This window comes from Ailuropoda melanoleuca, chromosome 5 (assembly GCF_002007445.2).
Source record: "Ailuropoda melanoleuca isolate Jingjing chromosome 5, ASM200744v2, whole genome shotgun sequence".
Classification (NCBI taxonomy): domain Eukaryota; kingdom Metazoa; phylum Chordata; class Mammalia; order Carnivora; family Ursidae; genus Ailuropoda; species Ailuropoda melanoleuca.
In genome coordinates this window covers 44699163-44719459 of record NC_048222.1, presented here as the reverse complement: position 1 = coordinate 44719459, position 20297 = coordinate 44699163, and the positions used below count along the sequence as shown (strand labels likewise).

At 42.6% G+C, this 20297-nt stretch overlaps 1 protein-coding gene across 13 annotated transcripts in view; it reads left to right on the top strand.

Moving 5' to 3' along the window:
* TLN2 (talin 2) overlaps positions 1 to 20297 on the top strand; it is a 422904-nt gene that overhangs the window by 168601 nt on the left and 234006 nt on the right. For all 13 annotated transcript variants that reach the window (XM_034660877.1, XM_034660886.1, XM_034660882.1 and 10 more), the window contains one exon: positions 3260 to 3338. The gene's annotated coding sequence lies outside the window, so the exon portion shown is untranslated. The remainder of the gene's footprint in view (positions 1 to 3259; positions 3339 to 20297) is intronic.

Sequence of the window (20297 nt, the reverse complement as noted above, 5' to 3'; positions counted from 1 at the left end):
AGGTGGCTACCGCTTCCCGGCGCCCTGACACTGCGGCTCCCTCCCCCTTCTGTTTAGCTTCGGATATCTGTGCGTGGTTTCACGGCTCCCCGCTTCGTACCTCGATACTCAGCGCTGGAGATGTTCATTTGTAGAGATCCAGATGTGTCTTCCTGCGTCTCAGGCTGATTCCGTGGATATTCCTGGCTGGTCTGGTACCTATCCAGCTCAACTCAGGGGACCGGCTGAAAAAGGGGTCCCCTACTCCTCCGCCATCTTTAATCCCCCCCGGGATTATAGCTTTTTAACCAGGTTTACAATTATGGTATTAGGAGGATTCATGCATTATATGGAACTTCTCAACCTTTAAAAATAGGGCAATGAGAAGAATAAATTTGTTTGCTGGAGATAAATTGAACATAATGGTCCCATTATGGGAAAACATTACTGTATTTTATGGTCTAAATAGAAAAAAAGGCTTTTCATAGATAAACATAATCCAATAAAAATAAATCAGTGAAGTGGTTAAAACATAGTGGAGAATATTTTAACCATAGAAATGGCCCATCTGGACAAGTATGTCCCATTTGTTTTTATTTTTATTCAAATACTCTTTTCATCAGTTCTCTTACTAGTCAGGGATGAATCTACCTGTCTCTTGAAATAGTTTTGCCTTTGTTGCACTAGCTTTGAGTCTCTTGCTTCAGTTTCTTCAGCTGTAGGTCATAAACATTACATGACATTTTATGTGATAAATCTTCATTCTTGTGATTGCAGGGTTTGCTGTTCTGTTTTTAAATGGGATGGGATGATTGAGAAGATGGAAAATAAAAAGCGCTGTATTATGTGGTAATCATTTGGTCACAAGTAACCAACTGAATTGACCTGCTTACCTTAAAAAAAAATGGGGGGACATTTATAATAAGGATACAGGTGTGTCTTAGGAACCCAAATGCAAAGACAAACTGGCTCTGGGGAATGAACAGGAGCTGGAGATGAGACAGGGAACTCTAATTGGTGTTCATTACAAGCACATTTGTGATACAAATGTCAGTAAGTTGAGAGGAAAGCTGACAGAAAGCAAGTAGAAATCTATGTAGTGTAACACTTGACACTTGAGCATGGGATTTAAATACGGCTCCATTGTATTCTTTGGAAAAATCATGCTCATTATAAGAAATTCAAACAGTATAAGAAATGAAAATCCTCTAAAATTCTGATAATCCAGGGTAGTTGTAACTATTTTGATAAACATCCTTCTAGATAAGTCTTAAGACATCTGGGAACATTCACACGCATGCACAGATGGAATCATAGTGTGCATGGTCATTGACCTATTTTATTCACATGGGTATCTTTTCATATCAATAAATACAGATCTCCATCATTATTTCCAGAGTCTGTATGGTTTGTTTCACATGTCTCCTATTTGTGAACCTTGAGGGCATTGACTCGTTTTCCTTCATAATTACTAATAATGCTATGTATGTCCATCTTTCCGCTTAGACAATTAACTACTTTGAGTAAATTCTTAGAGGTGGTATTGCTGGATCAAAGAATGTGTCATTTTACACGTGGACAAAATAAAATTAGTGGACATTAATAAAATAAGGACAAAATCATGAGCTATGTCTGTAACGCTGGCTATTGTCAGTCTTTGACATCTTTATCAGCCTGACAGGTTAAAAAATATCTCAATCTTCTTTTAAAGGTATATTTTTTCTTTCTTTCTTTTTTTTTTTTAATGATTTTATTTTTTGTCAGAGAGCAAGCTCAAGCAGGGGTAGTGGGAGAAGCAGGCTTCCCACTGAGTAGGGAGCTGGATTCGGGGCTCGATTCCAGGACCCCAGGATCATGACCTGAGCCGAAGGCAGGTCATGAAGGCAGTGCTTAACCACTGAGACCCAGGTGCCCCAAAGATGTATTTTTTCATTGTTAGTGTAGTTGATTATCTTTTCATATGTTTATTGCTATTATAATTCTTCTCATGGAAAGTTTATTGGCTTTATCCATTTTGAGGGGAGTATTTTCTTACTGCTTAATGTTTTGCTTAATAAGGATAGCAACCTTTATATGTCTGCTGTGTAAATATCTTACCTAGTTTCTTATTTCACCTTTTGATGGAAATACCTTTTGTTCTTTGCTTTTATTTTTGACTTAATTTTCCCATTCATAAATTTGAGATTTATTTTTTTTTCATTAATTGGAGACTTTAAAAAGGTAGCTAGCCAAATGTCTCAGTCCTTTATAGTTTCAGCATTTGATGTCAGGTTTATTTTTATTTATTTTTTTAAAGATTTTATTTTTAAGCCATCTCTACAGCCAGCATGGGGCTCAAACTCACAACCCCAAGGTCAAGAATTGCACACTGTATGGACTGAGCCAGCCAGGAGCCCCTGATGTCATGTTTAGAAAGGCCTTTTCTGTCTGTATATTATAAAATTATTGGTATATTCTTCTAGTACTCACCTGATTCTATTTGGAGTTTGTTTTCATAGGTAGAGATCTAGATTCTTCCCTCCTTGATAGCTAACCAGCACTGTTTATGAACCAGACTCACACACTACCCAGATATGATTCCATGTACTTGGTCTGTTTTGAATACTTGGTTCTGTGTCTGGCTGTTCTGTTTCATTGAATCACATGTATGTTGTCACTCAGATATCTGCTTGTTAACTGTGGCTGAGACATCTTGATTTTTGCAGTCGATGGATCTTCTTGGCTTCCAATTGGGTTTCCAGGGACTGAGGTGCTAGATGGTTTGTTTTGAGTGGCTCAGAGAACTGGGAATGACGTGAAATCAGTTGAGGCAAGAAGGAGCCACTTCACAGACACGGTAGAAGAGAAACTAAGTAGGAAAAGGGTGAACGAGACAAGAAGAGCTCATATAAGCTAATTTTAAAAAGACTAAGAATGTCTAATCTTTGTTTTAAACACGGGGGGGGTGGGAGCAAGTGGGTGAGGAAATGTATACATTTGGTCTTTGTTAAATTTGAAGTGCTACTTCTACCACAGGAAAGGGGGAAAAATGTGTTTTTGCCTCTTTGCCAACAGTAACATAATTTTGGTCTTTGAAGTAACTGTCTTGGGACCTCAATTCCCTGTTGGTAAAGAGAATTCCCAGCCCATGTGTTGTAGCGGAAATTCATTGTTTCCTGAGTTACTTCCTTTCATGCTTGGGGCGGGGGGGACGACCAAATGTGTAGATACATTTTTTTTTCCTATGAAAACTGACATTTCTAACATAACTCGATTTCGATGATTTTTATTACTATTTTAGGTATTGCTGCTGGAAGGCTTCTCAGATGCTTTAGGATATCTTCAGGGAAATCAACTCTTTACATAAACTGAGAATTCAGGTGAGTCCTTGAAAAAATATATCTTCTTATCATTAGCTGCTCCCCTGCATTGATAAAATGCAAGTGTTGAAACATTGTCCCTTTCACTGTCTGATTTGACATTTTCTGAGGCAGGCATGTCGCTGATGGTCTTGCTCTTTACAATGCTGTTTATTTTTTCCACCATTTTTAGTTGGGTGGGGTGAAGATAGGGCCTGCAAAATGGGATGAGGAGCTGTTTTTAGCCTTTCTGCATGAATTCTCATTTATTCACACCTGTTTGTTTTATAAACTTTTCATTTTTAAAAAAAAATTTTTTTTTAAAGATTTATTTATTTGACAGAGATAGAGACAGCCAGTGAGAGAGGGAACACAAGCAGGGAGAGTGGGAGAGGAAGAAGCAGGCTCATAGTGGAGGAGCCTGATGTGGGGCTCGATCCCATAACGCCGGGATCACGCCCTGAGCCGAAGGCAGACGCTTAACCGCTGTGCCACCCAGGCGCCCCCTAAACTTTTCATTTTTGAAGGATTGGATAAGGAATTAATGTAGAAAATTCTAGTAGTCTTTGCACCATGAAACTGGTTGGTGGTTCCTGGAGCCCTCTAGGCATGGCACACAGTTACTCTAACAGGAGATAAGCTTTGGGTATAGGTTATGGGTTTCCCCCTTCGATAGTCCTGGGTGGGGCTGCATGATCCCAAGTAGCATGTGTGGTGTACCCTCAGCAGGAACAAAGGTGATCTTCTGTAGGTCCCTGGTATGCCTGGATCGACCTTTGACAGGTTAAGAAGCGTTGGTTTTTGCCCCACACTCAAAAACCATATCATGGCACACCAGGCTTACAGGTTCTGTTCCTGACCAGCTGCATAACTGGGGACAGGTTAATCTTTGCTAGTTTTCATATACTCATCTGTAAAATGTATGCTGGCCCAGCCCAGTCATTTCCACACTTTGAGATTTTGTAAAATAGGGGAAAAAAAATTTCATGACCAATTTTTAATATATATTTTTGGCTATGTATATACAAAGTTGGTGATTATTCAGCCTGGATGAGTGCCTGAGGGTTCACTATATTTATATCTTTTCTTTCTATTTTGTGTTTAGAATTTTTCATAATTAAGGATTTAAAAAACTACCATCTAACATTTCATGAAGGAAGTATTTTAATACAAAAAGTAGGAATGTCATAAACTTGTCTTTAGTTTGTACGTTTTTAGCATTATGAAAATGCTCTTCCTCTCCTACCTGTCACTGCTCTGCTGGCCAGGCACTGTTAGCCATGAACTAGCCAGCACTGGCCTGATGACTGACATATGGAGCATACTGGCATACATGACTGACTGCTTAAGGCTCTTCTGCCTCCAAAACTGTGTCCTTCCTTTGAAGCAGGATAGAAATTTACTGTGGTTATACATCAGCTATTTCTAGAAAATGCTGACAACTAGCCTAGTTGAACCTGAGAGGTCAGAGGTCAAACAGAAGAGAAGGGATAGTTCTGTTGGGAAACCCCTCAAAAATGGCTTATTCACATGACCATGAAATTGGGCTCTGAGCCACCTTGCAATCCATGTAAAATAAACTCAACAGTGTTTTAAGTTGTTGGAAAAAGGGGTACAGAATCTTCCCTTCGCAGCCTCTGACCAGGTGGTGTCTGACAGGTAAGTGTGTACCTGTGACGTGGGAACACTGAGAGCTAGGGATGTGGAGGCCTGGATGCCTGACTCCAGGGAAGCCAATGTAAAGATTGTGTGTGAGGAGGGTAGGGCTGGGTAAGGGTGGAAGGTACAGCTGAAAGCTCGGAGCTGAGAGCAGTGAGATCACAGGCACACAGAGTGGGCAAGAGTAAGGGAGCTGTCCTGCCCAGGACCCATTGGTTGTGCATTTTGTCCTATAGGGACTTGCAGGGGGCACTAGGCAGTCCTGTTTGATGAAAGGGCCTGGGCACAGTGGGCAGGAAACATGGCAGACCTAAGCCTTTCCTGGGATTTCAGATCTGAAAGCAGTGTGCCAAGTGCATTCTTATGCCCTGCGTCCGTATAGAATGGAAAACTGTGCTTTCCATTTATTTCTCTGTGGCGTGTAGGGGTGTGTATGGGGGCAGCATGGGTGGAGGACTGAATGACTAGGACAGGAAAATAGTATGGGGAAGGAGCAACTAAAACACCTATCTCAGGATGCCGACATAATCCCAGCTGCTTTGGAAAGTTCTGTGAAATTATACTCTGGCCCACATTGATTGGAACACAGTGGTTCGGTCCTTTGGAATTCCTCCCCCAGTGATTTCTGGCTTTCCTTTAACATTCCTATTTTCTGGAAACTTAAATGAATATTTGACAGACTTACCTTGTATTCCCTCTGTCAACTCAACTGGGTTTATTGGTTTATTGCCTGATTTGTATGGTTCAGTTGGGTTGCTTCCAGGAGATATTTATTTCACTGAGCTTTTTAGGGAAAAACTAGATCAAACAACAACAGAGACATTTGTCTGAAAGGTATTAGAATATGAGAAATTACCTGAAATCTTGACACTTCTGTAAGTGTCTAAAGTCGTGAATAAATGCTAGCAGGAGCTTTTATTTTGACATAAACCAGAGAGAGGAGAAGGGACGTGCTTTAAGGGACATGGGCCTGGCTGAGTCTGAATGCAACTTAATGAATGAAAAAATAAAATCTATCAGTCGTGTTCTGAGTATTTCAGAAGGCCAGGCACTGCTGGGCGAGATGTTGTAGGGATGAACAATTAAGAATTGGAGACAGCCATGTTTCCCAGGAATGAACATGTGCTTTTAAAGGGTTGCGTGCATGAGAGAGAAGAGCGAGATTGATAAAGTGTAGAGGGCGAGGGGCATGTGATAAATGATATGTTGAGCGTTGTACTTAATGACTCGTGGTATATTCCGGATTTAAGGAAAAAAAAATGTAATATTCCGAACTTATCTTCATTTTCGCTGCAGGCTTGTAAGAAAAATATTTAAAAACCAATTTTAAATGAAAAACCTTGTTTTTGGCTCTCTGGGAATTTAGAATTCCCAGGCTGTTTTCAGAGAGGGTCTTGAATCTCTCAAAGTCAAAGCAGGATCTACATTGCCATTCGTCATGCTGTGTCGGTCCCTTAAAAGCTATGACGTCAGGGAAGGTGCGTTCCTATGTTTATTTTTCATTAAAAATGTGATCTCTTGTGCAAGTTGGTCTGCCTGCCATCCTTTGTTAGCCAGATTCTTTGGATTCCTTGGCTTGTAGGCTGTAGGCACTGCCACTGGCTCACCCCCTGTGGGCTCCCTGAGTGACTGGGAGTCCTAATTAGCATCACATCCTTGATCAGGATTCCCTGACATGTGCTAGGCTTCTCACTCTGCTGTCTGTGCTTCCTAAATGTTTCAGAACAACAATTTCCAGACTGTTTTTCATAATTAAACTTGAGAATGCATGGGTATAATAGAATGTGCTGTTTCCTTACACTCTTTGGCTAATTATGCTCATTAGTTAATTCTCTCAGAGTTAGACAGCCCTGTGAGAGCTCAAGATTTGAGCCTTTTCTCAGAATAGATTGGATTTCATGGACTTACGGGTTCTGGAATATTCGTGTCTGCATTTAAATGGTCTCCTAGAGAACACAAACCTTTAAAAATCCCATATTTTAGCTGTGAAGTCCCATATTCTGATGCCCTAACGTGATCATCAAAGCTGTTCTATTTGCCACAAATCAGAATTGGACAGCTTTCCAGAGCCATTAAATGACTAGTTTACTTGCAGAGTTTAAATATGACTTTAAAATAAAAGTAAGCTCACTATAAGGCCAGCTGCAGTGGTAAAAGTTGATAAAAACTCTAATGCTATGATCTAAACAAAAGTCTTAGGATCTTTCATTTAAAATAATGTAAGTCAAAGTAATGCATACACATGGTTTAAAACAGAAAATCCTGCAGAAAACAGCTTAGAATGAAAAGCAACAAGGGTTTTACTCCACTTCTTCCTTCACTTAGTCTTCCTTCTCGGAAGCAACCACCTTTTTTTTTTTTTCCTGTAGATCATTTTCACTTTTGCGACTTCCACATGTATAAATATTATGCTTGCAGCATCATGTCTCACGTTATCAGTTTTAAGAGCTGTTTATGGTGTCTTGTTGTGATTGCTGATGAGCTCGCCCTGACCGTCCCGGTCTCCCTTCCTCCCTGAGCTGATTCACATTTTCAGTCCTACAGCTGCTTCCTCCCTGCACCTCAGTGGCCTCCTCCTTTCTTGCTCTGTCTCCTATCATGTAGGCTGTTTCTTGTTTACCACCTCCCCGCATCCACATCTCCATTTGAGGCAGCTGTACCTTTGATTTTTTTTTCTTAATTTTTTTTTTTAAAGATCCATTTACTTATTTTAGAGGGAGAGAGAGCATGGGAGAGGGAGAGAGACAGGCAGAGAAACCGACCCCCACTGAGTGGGGTGCCCAACGGGGGGGGGGGGGGAGTCCCACCACCCTGACATCATGACCTGAGTCAAAACCAAGAGTCGGAGGCCTAGTCACCCAGATGCCCCTGTACCTTTGATATTCTGGTGCTCAGAGTTGGTAATACTTAATATTGTTGAGTGAGGGCTTCCATGGCTTACCTAAGACTCAATTCTGGATGTGAAATCCAAGAAGCAAGCACTTACTCTGTTGTGATCAAGGTAGCAGCTGTTCCCGTCACAGCCCAGTGTGTGGTGAGATGATAGTCCTTCCTCTCGGAGCCTGATGTCCCCGCACCTCTGTGGAGCATGTTTGAACCGGTTCTCTCTTTTACGTGGCACCAGCTGTCTTGGGCTCAGCCTCAGGTTTGCCTGGCCTCTCAGTCTTGCCATCCTTCTTGGAAACCCACTTTATGTTTGGAGATCTTACTCCCACAGCCCCCTGCCCTCCAACTTCCACCAGAAGCATTTGATCTCAGGGTGTGCTGCTTGCCTCTAAGCAAGTGCTCACGGCCATACAGGTAATACTGTCAGAAAAATAGCTTCAGGCTCTGGTGTCTTTGAAGGGCCGATGACCTGGTGTGTAAAATTAGCCATCATTTATTGAGGACTTGATATGTTAGGCACCTAGGTGTTTGAAACCTGGTATGTGTTGAAATCTTCACACCAGCCCTGTGAGACAGAAGCATTGGCAGTGCTTCCGTGAGGAGGTTGAGATCTGGATCAGAGACTCCTCCAAGGCCTCCACTGGAAAGTGCTTCTTAGATCCTGGGGTGGTTTAGGGGCATAGGTGTGGTTTCATAGGTGAGAAAAGATTTGTCCCTCTCTGCAACATTTTACACCCTTTCCTCAGCACACGAGACCCCCCACCCCCACCCCAAGACAATTGTGGCTGCTCTAAGGAAAATCAGCTCAATTCCTGGCTGTGGGTATACTCTATGGCCAAGAACTCATTATACAGAATTCTGTGACTGGAAATGGGACTGTCCTTACCTCCTCAGTGTTCCCTTTGTGAATTTGAAGTGAGAAATGGGACTTCATACATGCTCAACCCTGCTGAGAAGTGGGGAAAAGTTGCTTTGACCCTTTGAGTTGACCATCTGCTCCTTAGGCAAATAGCCCATGGATGAGTGGGTTGGGTGGAGTTACTCTTTGTCCCTCTGTTAAGTCATGGTGGCCTTAGCACTGGTGTAAATAGTGCTTACTTAACCTCTTGACCTATTAAGTTTATGCTCTGAAGTGTAAGTAGTGAATGAAAGGGAAATCTTTGGAGCAGCACCTAGTTTACTTCTGGAAGGGACAGCTAGCCTTAGTGAGGGCGAGTCTTCATGCATAGATTGGGGTAAACGTTTACCTTGTTGCAGTGGCTACCAGGAGTAATTTCCTGCATTAAAATACAGTAGTGATAAGCAGTCCAAAGTTACCCTACTGAGAACTTGGAACAATCTAATTCTGTGTTGGCTATTTGTAATTTTTACCTTTATTGATCATAAGGATAGGATAGGGTGCTAATCAAGGAGGGTTATAATCTGTATGAGACATTTTTGGTTCCATTATACAAAGGTCACTAATCTTCAGTCATATAGGTCCCTTGACACTTGTTTAAAAGTGATTTGGGGTGGGGGGGGGCGCCTGCGTGGCTCAGTCGGTTAAGCATCTGACTTTGGCTCAGGTCATGATCCCAGGATCCTGGAATTGAGCCCTGCATAGGGCTCCCTGCTCAGTGGGAAGTCTGCTTCTCCCCTCCCTCTGACCCTCCCCCTTCTTGTGCTCTCACTCACTCGTGCTCTCTCGCTCTCTCTCAAATGAATAAATAAAAAACTTTTTTTAAAAAAGTGATTTAGGGGGCCAAATCTATTTGGACAGTTTAAATCTTGATCAAAACTTTCTGGGGCGTCTGGGTGGCTCAGTTGTTAAGCGTCTGCCTTCGGCTCAGGTCATGATCCCAGGGTCCTGGGATGGAACTCCGCATCAGGCTCCCTGCTGAGGGGGAAGCTGCCTCTCCCTCTCCCACTCTTCCTGCTTGTGTTCCCTCTCTCGCTGTGTCTCTGTCAAATAAATAAAATCTTTAAAAAAACAAACAAAAAAAACAAAAACTTCTCCCATGGTTAGAAATGTTGCTTCTACAAGAGTGGGACAGAACCCAACCCTTTAAAGAGCAAGAGAAGGGAATAAGATTTAAAAAATGCTTTTTTTAATTATCTGATGCTGAATATTCCCCAAATTAGTTACATATTCTTCCATTCATTTACCTCTAAGTAGTGAAAATGACTCCATCTCCCCTGCAGAATTTTTGGCTCCAGGCATTGGGGTCACGCAGGATGCTCAATTCATTTTTGCCGGCTTTTTAGAAAGTTTGATGCAGGCCCAGAGCATGAGCTGTGGGAGAGTAAGGGCCTTGTCCCCTGTGTTGGCCACTGTTCTCAGAAGTTTGGATTCAGGGGCGCCTGGGTGGCACAGCGGTTAAGCGTCTGCCTTCGGCTCAGGGCGTGATCCCAGAGCTCTGGGATCGAGCCCCACGTCAGGCTCCTCCATTGAGAGCCTGCTTCTTCCTCTCCCACTCCCCCTGCTTGTGTTCCCTCTCTCGCTGGCTGTCTCTATCTCTGTCGAATAAATAAATAAAATCTTAAAAAAAAAAAAGTTTGGATTCAGAGGAAGCATATTCAATGCTCTGAACTAAGAAGGACAGAAGTACAAACTGTCACTGGAGCGTCTATAATGATGTGGGCCTTGTTCTGTTTGGTCAGGTTTCCAAGAGAAAGCAGCATTTATTTCTGGGTTAATTGGTTTAAGTTTTGCTACTTCTAGCAGAACAGACTGTGAATGGCAGTGGGTTAAACAAGATAGAAGTTGATGTTTTCTCACCTACAATGAAGTCCTGAGGCAGGGTTGGCAGGGACTTGGACTCCTTGCAGGATGAGTAAAATTTCACGTCTTTCTTGGAGGTAAACTTTTTTTCCTCTTTTGCAGGATATGAAAAGTGAGGGTAAACTTTTAAAATCAGTGCTTAAAGTAATAATCCCTTAGAGACAAAATTGCTCCTACATGTCCCTTGGGAGGATGTCATATGGGGGGTTGGTATTCTCTGGAGAGAATGGTCAGTCCAGCAAAGTGGCTTTTCTCCCTCTGCAAGAGCTTGCTGCTAAGTACTTGTCACGTGTGTTTAAGTGCCATGTTGTAAACTCTAGAATGACTTTTGGTATCTACATAGGACCCCACAAGAAACTTCCTTTCCTGGGCTCCCTTAGTTGCTGAAAATTCTTGTGTCCCTCCCATGGTCTTTCTGGGGCTTGCTTGCTCAGTGAGAAGAGTGGGAGTGGAACTGCCTGCCAGATTGATTATTCATAACTTTTCTCATCAAAGCTTTCAAATACATTCAAAAGTGAAGAGAATTTTATAGTCAACTATGGGTCCACTACCCGGGTTCAACAAGGATTAACCTTAGCTTTGTTTCGTCTATACCCTTCTTTCTTCCCATTCATGATTTTGAAGCACATCTTTGCTATTTTTTTCTCTTGTATTAATATTTCAGTATATGTCCTTAAAAGATAGAACTTACACCGTATCACAGTAAACACATAAAAATTACCAGTATTTTCTTAATATCATTAAATATCAAATTAAGGGGCACCTGGGTGGCACAGCGGTTAAGCGTCTGCCTTCGGCTCAGGGCGTGATCCCGGCTTTATGGGATCGAGCCCCACATCAGGCTCCTCTGATGTGAGCCTGCTTCTTTCTCTCCCACTCCCCCTGCTTGTGTTCCCTCTCTCACTGGCTCTGTCTATCTCATAAATAAGTAAAAAAAAATCTTTAAAAAAATAAATATCAAATTAATGTTTGAATTTTCAGTTGTCCTACATGCTTTTTTTGTTTCTTTGAGTCAGAATCCAAATAAGGCTTCTACATGGCAATTGAAAGATTTGTCTCTAATCTCCTTTTAATCTGTCCTGACCACCCCCCCATCTCCCCCTGCCCTCCTGTGATTTGTTTGTTGAAGAAACTGGGTTTTACACAGGGCAGCCCCGTCACAGCAGACTTATCTAGCCTAAAGTGTTGATAGTCCCAAGATTGAGAAATTCTATAGAATCTCCTGTAGTGTGAATTTTAATGATTTCTTCTCCCTCGTGCTATTTAACTTGTTTCTCTGTTCCTTGTATTTTCTGTGATTTGTTAAAGCTTGAGTTTGGGTCAGATTCAAATCTGGATGTTTTTTTCTTTTTAGTCAATGCTACATCATATGCAGGCTGCGTATTTTCATTAAATACATAGTCACTGGTGGTCTCTCTTTTTGATATTATTGGTGATATTATTGGTCTTTGGTCATTGCCCGTATCCTTTAGTTTATTAGTGATGGCGAAATCGTGATTGCAGTTCTGTCATTCCTTCCTTATTTGTATATGAGAAGACTTACATAAAGACAAGTTTAATGTCAATTACTTGTTTACCTTGGGGTTTATGTAGGAAAGGATAAACGCTTAATATTTTCCCTATCTTTTCAAAACAGTGAGTTCCCTGGTGGGATTCTCTAGCAGTGATCGCTGAAGTTTTAATTTTTGTTTTGTTTTTTTCTTTTTTCAGTGTAAATATAATTGATGCATTTCAAATTTTCCTACTGATCATCACATTGACCCATGTTTGACCAGTAGCAACTGATTCAAGTTGGCTCCCAAGTCCTTTTGACAAGAATTTTTTTTTGTATTCTTCTGGTGTGATACAATGTCACACGGTTGTCTTACCCATTTCTTACTCCAGACTTAGACAACTGCTTCTCCAAGGAACCTTGGTTCCTTTGAGTGTTTGGAAGGTACAATGAAAACTAGGAATGTGTATTGTCATTGGATTCGTCATTGCTTCTGGATCTTTTCAGTAGACCAAACTAGGGACTATGTCCATATATTTGTGATTGTGTTTGTGTGTATGTTTTATATAAGGACAAAACCAGTTATTAGTGCATAGATACTTCTACGTAAAATCCAGGTTTACAGGGTTTACTTTATCAATTTTATATCTATGTTCTTTCCTCTCCCCCAGTTCTCAGTGATACCATAGTTTTTCATTTGCTTTATTTCATGCTGCATACACAAGAGACCTAGTCGTCAAGATGTTTGGCATAGTTCTTATCTGTGTGATTGTGTCACCAGCTGTGTATATAGTTAGGTTCATTGTTTGATTTTATTTGTGGTTTTTAGAGATTCCCTTTTTCAATGGAATATTGTGCAGTATTTTCGTGATTTCCAAGTCTCATCTATAACATGAGGCATATTCAGAGGTGTTTGGTTTTACCCATGTTGTCTCGCCATCCTGTTTCCTCCTTCCTCATATGTAGCATTTGAAAATAAATATGGTTTATCCTTGCACAGTTTTTTGATACCAGCAAATATGTGTGTGCTTTCATATCTGCATATCCCTCTCTTTTCCAGTACATGGTAGTATACTGTACACACTTTTATCTACCTGGCTTTTTTCAGTTAATCTATCCTGGCTTTTGTCCATGGTGGTGCAGAGAGATAATCCACACTCCTTTGCACAGCTACATGGCCCACCATTGTGTGGGTTTGTTCTAACTTCCTCAGCCTGCCCTCTTGGTGGACATGATGTTTTTCATCTTTTACTTACTAGGAATAGTACTGTGTAGAATAGCCTTGGGCACTCATAAAATCATTTGTCTTTTCCAACTTTATGGAAGTTAAAAGTATATTTATAATGTGACTCTTTATGAAGAAAGAGAAGGATGTCTGCAAGCTGTTGGGATGAACTGAGCTTTGGGATGGGAAAGGGAAATTAGGCTTGGGAGAGATGGAGAAGAGCTTTTGGGTGACGTAGACATTCTGCCTTGAAGTAAAAGAAAACCAGGCTTACGAAGGTTGGTGGAGTGTAAGTTTCCATGAACTGCATTGCCAGGCCAGGGGCTTTCAGTCTTCTGCTTCAGGGCAGGAGTTGGCAACCTTTTCCCTGCGAAGGACCCAGATTGTAAATATTTAAAGCTACCATCACTGTTGGGACTACTGAAGTCTGCCATCAGAGTATGAAAAGCAGCCACAGACAATTCATAAATAAACGAGTGTGGCTGTGTTGCAAGCGAACTAGATTTATGGGCCCTGAGATTTGGATTTCATGCACTTATCATGTATTATGAAATAGAAGTCTGAATTTTCCCCCCAACAATTTAAAATTGTAAAAATCATTCTTAGCTTGTTGGCCATAGTTCGCCAAACTCTGCTCTGAGCATTTGGGAGCCATAGAAAGTTCTTGAGCACAAGGAGGACCTGCTCAAAAGGATTATCAACAGTGAGTGCAAAAGGGCTCAGTCAGAAGGACAGAGCCCGGGCTGGTCAGGAGGCTGCTGATGTTCTTTTTTTTAAAGATTTATTTATTTATTTATTTATTTATTTATTTATTTGACAGAGACAGACAGCCAGCGAGAGAAAGAACACAAGCAGGGGGAGTGGGAAAGGAAGAAGCAGGCTCCTAGCAGAGGAGCCTGATGTGGGGCTCGATCCCAGATCGCCGGGATCACGCCCTGAGCTGAAGGCAGACGCTTAACGACTGCGCCACCCAGGCACCCCTGGCTGCTGATTTTCTTAACAGGGATGCAATTGGAAGGTGTCTGTGGGAGTGCATTTCTTCTTTATTACCTGAGATTAGAGAATTATTGAGAAGCAATGGCCTCATTATATTGTTTGAGAGGGAACTTGCATTTATTTATGAAATTCGTACTCTCTAATCTCCCCTTGGTTACATATAAAGAGAGCACCAAACTCACCATTCCACATGTGAGGGTTTAGGGTAGAACCCTCTCATTCCTGCTCCTACTTCCCACCCTCACCCCATCGAGAAACCCACGGCTGAGCCCATTCACCAACGAGCCCTTTGTGTCAGCTGTCTTGTAGCTCTCCCCTTCCTGCGACATTTGCAGCTAACTATTGAGAAAATGGTATTTTGTTTGTGGGAGGAAAATCAAAGATGATATAAATGATAAAATGCATTTTCATATAATGGAAATTATTAGAGCAACTTTTAAAATGTCACTGCAGATTAATGCAGACAAGAAGGAGCTGAATATATTAGAAAGTAGGTCAAGTTATCTCATGTTTATGAATGAGGTGAATTAGAGTGCAGGTTTAGGGTTATAAAATTGTGTGATCCTATGGTTTATATGAATTACCCTGGCCCAAATGATATTATAGCAAAATATAATTAAAATAAATTGAGTTTGTTTCTTTATCCTTTGTGGCTAAGTATTTTATACCTAATATTTTATGAATTTAATAAACTAATAAAAGTGATGAGCTTCTTGTTACTGCTCACATTTCCTGTACTAGACACAGAATCTACTCTAGGGAGTTAAAGCTGAAGTAGATTTAATGCAGGGGTGAGTGCTTCCAGAATCCTTGGAAGGTGTGGAGGCAGAACTGGCTCTAGGCTAAGCCTCTAGGATGCCCCCCCAAACCCCCGGAACCATTTTCTCCTACTAGAATCGGGCATACTGCCATGGCTGCTGCTGTGGGAAGCTGTTGAATTGGAAAGCCGCTATATGAGCTGCTCGCTCTTGCACCACCCCTCTTCTGCCAGGAGACCTTGCTCTTTGCGGGTACCCTTGCACTCTGCCTTTTTGTCCCCACGACTCCTTTCCAAATCAAAGTTGCCCGTGAGCCCATCTGTTTGGTGGAGAGGCTGTGCCACGTTTAACTGTCTGGCCTTTCCCTGCTACAGGTGAGCCATTCTCCTGTGTTTGCCTCAGTTTTCATTTTCAAGAAGTGCTGCTTCAGGTTGGCGTGCATCACAGGGAGGTATTTGAAGGACAGAACATCGGAATCTCCCTCCCTTGGTTACATAGGGTACACTTGGATGGTCTTGCATAGTGATAATAGTAACAGGCGTAACAAGGATCACAGCGGTGTGACTAGTTAACTTGTATTCGTTAACAGTGTTACTGATGACACAGAGAATTTAGTAAGGAGACGTTAGCCATGTTGAGAAGATCTTTTGGGTGGAATTATTGTCATACTAGGAAAGGAACACCTGTGGATGCAGAGTAAGAAGTCAGTGATGGTGGAGTCCAGGCCTAGAGAACATACTGTCTCCACAAAGGATAGTAGGTCAAAACACCGATCATCCCTGACTTGAGCATGTGTTGCACAGACCCAAGCATTAGGTCAGTGGTTAGGCTTTTGTTCATCACAGCATTGCTATCAGACTTCCTCGCTATTGGATTCTTCAAGGAGTGTTTAAGTGCATACCCCCTTTTCTATCTGGTTGGAAGCAGCCATGCACAATAGGTACAGTCATTGATTCTGAAACTGGGCAGACCTGGGTTCAAGTCTGAATTCCACCACCGACTAGATTTATAAATATTAGCGACATCTGCTTTTCTGTCCCTATGTCTTCTGTTTAGAATGGAGTTCATAGTAGTGTTCAGCACAGGCCTGGCACATGGCCAGGGATCCATGCTGGGCTGCGGCTCCGTATGGAGACACTGCCGTCAGTGGTTGGACTGCTCTCGGCCATCTTCTCATCTGCCGATGCATTTTCCGTGTCGTTACGCTACTGCTGTGTCTGCACAGCTGTAACTTTCTCATCCTTGGCCATGAGTCCCTTGGATATTGCTTTTCTTTTTTGTGTTCGTGGGCTTTCTTCTGCCCTTCGAGCACCCTTGGATTTCTCTCAAGACTCTCTCTCCTCCAGGGGAAAGATCTTCCTTAGTGCTCAGTAGACATCAGAGCCATCATGGGGTCACAGAAGTCATGGTAGCTTTTCATTTGTCATTCAGACATCTAGAGCTCCTCCTGAGACTTGAAAGGCTGATGGCAGGCGGCCCATCTGCGTGACTCCTCCTCCTTAATGAGATTGCCGATGCCATTTCACTAATGGTTTTCCACTAAAGCCGTCTTAATTCCATTGTTTTTGCATGCTTTTTGTCAGCTCCATCTCTCCTTTGACTTCCCCGCAGGACCTAATGTAAGTGGGTGGCAATAGTTGGGAGCATTTGGGCCTCTGTTCTTCAGCAAGCCTCCAGAATGGCCATCTATTAGTGGAGTTTTAGGAGAACATAGGGAATAATGAAAGGTGCAGAAATATCCTTCGACACCGTTGTGTGCCAAGTGAGTTTCTGTTAAGTGTTTCTTATTTGATTTTTACCTATAATTTGTTCTTCATCCCTTCAGGATTATTTAGCCCCTTTGTGGAGCTGATCTGACTCCCTCTGGGCCCTGCACACACGTGTGTGCACGTGTGTCTCCCTGTCCCCAGGTGGACCTGCTGTCCCACTCTTCCTGAGTTAACTGTCAGCACTCCATTGGCAGTGGGCCTCACACAGTATCTAAAGTGGAATCACGTCCTGCTGTGATATGTGACAGCAAGAACCACTCTCTGAATGGCTGTGAGCCAGTTTGTTTTTCTTCTTCCTCTTTAACCTCAAGGACCTTGACCTTGAGCAGCTAATAATTTTGTGCAAACCCTGTCTGACATTTTTGTTAAGCCCTTGCCCAGGACTTGAGTGACCTGTTTAATACTCTATATATGTGAAGATTGGTGTTTGTGCTAAAAATTAGGTTGGGCTGTCTTCCCCCCATCTAACCGACTCTTCCGGGAAGCACTGATTGAACATCTACAAAGTGCCAGGCACTCTGCTGGATGTTGGGGGCATTGTTGCCAGCAAGGTGGAGATGGAAAATACTGAATGTAGTTGATGCAGAGGGTTTTAAGAGCATTGAAAGTAGATCTCGTGGTATCTAGCAAGGTGTGTAGACGTTTTCCTAAGAGCAGTCAGTATCCTTCAAATGGGTAAAGCTGCGTAGGACCTAGTCTGATAACTTTAGGAAGTCCACGGAGTGAGATATGGAGTGTGGATTCAAGGGCAGAAGAGTAGAAGTGGGGAGCCCAGTGGAAAACTGTTGCAGTAATTTGGGCAGGAATGATGGTATTCTGTGGCTGGAGAAGAGGACAGATTTGAGAGATTCTTGGGAGGTCGTAGTCAGGACTTGATGATTATCCAGTGTGGGAGCTCAGGAGAGGCTCATGTCAAGGATGACTCTCCCTGCTCTGGCGTTGGCAGTTGGATTTTGCGTGTTGGCTCTGTTGAGATCAGGCACACAGGAAGGGGGAGCAAGCTGGGGAGGGGTGGTGGCACGGGGAGAAGTGAGGAGTTTGTATTTGAGGAACATGAAGTAGATATGCTCATGAAAGGGCTTGAAGATTTGATGTAGACTGGATAAGGAGCACAGGGGACAGATCTGCAGATCTGGTGGATGCAAGTCCTGAGAGCAGAAGCCATCCACCAGGCAAGCTTGTACAGAAGAGGGACTAGGAGAGAACTCACGGGCCATGAGGTTTAAGCCAGGAAGAGAGCCTGTGGAGAAGACTGAGCAGGAGTGGGTCAGATAGATTGGGAGAGTCTGCTAGAGGGGCCACTGGTGTCCAGGGCAGTGCTCACAGGTAAGGACTGGAGCGGGAATGCCTGCACACTCTTGGCAGCGCTCAGCGGAAGCCAGATGAGGAATACAGTGAGTAATTGGAGGTCCGTCAGTGTAGAGAACTCTTACAGGAACAGTGACTGAGTGGGAGAGGATGGGGCAGTGCAGTTAGCCTGCGGGGCTTGTGGGTGTGTGGTGAGGGCATGTGGCTTTAGGGGTGGATGAAGAGTTAAAGAAGAATGCCCCTGTGTGCTTCATTCTTGCCATGCTTACTGCTCTGTTACGCATCTTTTTTTTTTTTTTTAACACTTGGAAAACTTTCTTAAACAATCCCAGAGTTATAGAAATGCTGGAAGTACAGCGCAAAGAATGATTCCTTGAAGCATCCAATTACGAGTTCCTGACCTAATGCACAGTCACCTCTAATTACTTGTCCTGTAAAAGGACATCCTCGAACCTAGCCACAGTGCAGTCATCAAAATTGCTACCATGTAATCCTCAGGCGCCCTTGCCTTTTGCCAGATGTCCCTTGCATGTCCTTTGTAGCAGGACGATCACGTTCAGAATCATTTGTTGCAGTTACTTGTCTCATGTCTTTCGTCTTCATTAGTCAGGACAGTCCATGAGTCCTGCCTTGACTTTCATGACCTAGATCCTTTTGAAGATGTAAGTCCAGTTATTTTGTAGTACATCCCTCCGTTTGGATTCACGTTTTGACTCATGATTAAATTCATGTTTTGCCTCTTTGGCAAGAATATCACAGCCATGATGCTATGTGGTTCCTGCATCCTGTCAGATGGTGTGCAATCTAGATGTGTCTCGTGATTGATGATGATTACATCATCCCATGATTCAGGTGCTATTGGCCAGGTTTTGTCTCTGAAGAGGTCCCCCCCACCCCTGTTCTAAGGAGTTACCTTAGAAATCAGTGAGTAGCCTTCTCATTCCTCCTCAGACTTCCATTTTATTTATTCATTGATTTTTGTTGGTATGGACTCCTGTTTTCATATTGCATTCATTAAGCTATGTCCGTTACTATCATTTTGGTGTTTATTCTTGATTTGGCCAGTGGGAGCCCTTTCAAACTGGTTTCTGTGTGCTTTTGACACTTCCCCATCATTCTTTGGGCAATTCTTGACTTAATAAGATGTGCCACATTTATCTTAAAACTTGCTTTTGCTCATCCCTGCAATCACTCTCTTCTCGATGGAGCCCTAGAAGTTTTTATGAGAGCAAGGTAATTCGAAGCCAAGATCTGAACCCTAAGTGTGCTCCCTGATATTAGGATTTCCTCAATACCAGGCCTTCTCAGTGGGCAGAGCTAGGGAATATATTAGATTCTTGTTATTCACAGTAATTATGTTGTACAGTGTCTCAGGGAACACTGACTTAGTGAACGTGGAGCCATTGCTCCTAGGGGAAATACAGGGCCAGGTGCTTGCCAGCCTCTGGTCACAACATTACCTTGTTTTATGTGTGTCTCTATTTAAAGATACGGTATGTAAAATATATTGTTGATTCACTAACACTGAACTCAATGGCTACCAGCACTTAGGCCTGAGTGAAGCTTATATTTAACATACTCGTTTTCTCCATGAGGCACATCTCAGCCTCCCTGGACTTAGAAACACTAGACAGTGTTCCCCTATGCTTGGCCCATTTTAAACAGCTACGTCATCAACAAAACTGCAAAAATCGTGACACTAAATAAACTGCAAAAAGGCCGCATGTTAGGCTGACAGCTGAAACAAAAAGGCAGAACGTCCTCTTGTGGGACCACAGCTAGAATGTATACACTAGATGACTCCGTTTTGCCACTCTGCCTGTGTCCACAAATAACCAGGAGAGTGCTGTTGGGGTTCCAAATAAATTTTAGCAGGTAGGTGAATTTGCAAATACGGAATCTGCAAATAGTGGGGATTAACGGTGTACCTGTCTTTGCATGCACAGCTATGTCTTTGTGTCTGTCTGCATGTCTGTGTGTGTCTGTTCATCTATCTGTCTTGAAAACCATGAATTCACACCAATACTTGAAATTCCAGTGTAAGACCGTTGGCTCCCTTGTAGTTTTTCTCTGTTCTGAGCCACTGTGGCCCTCCCCCCCTGCCTCTCCTCTTTGCTGGCACCTAC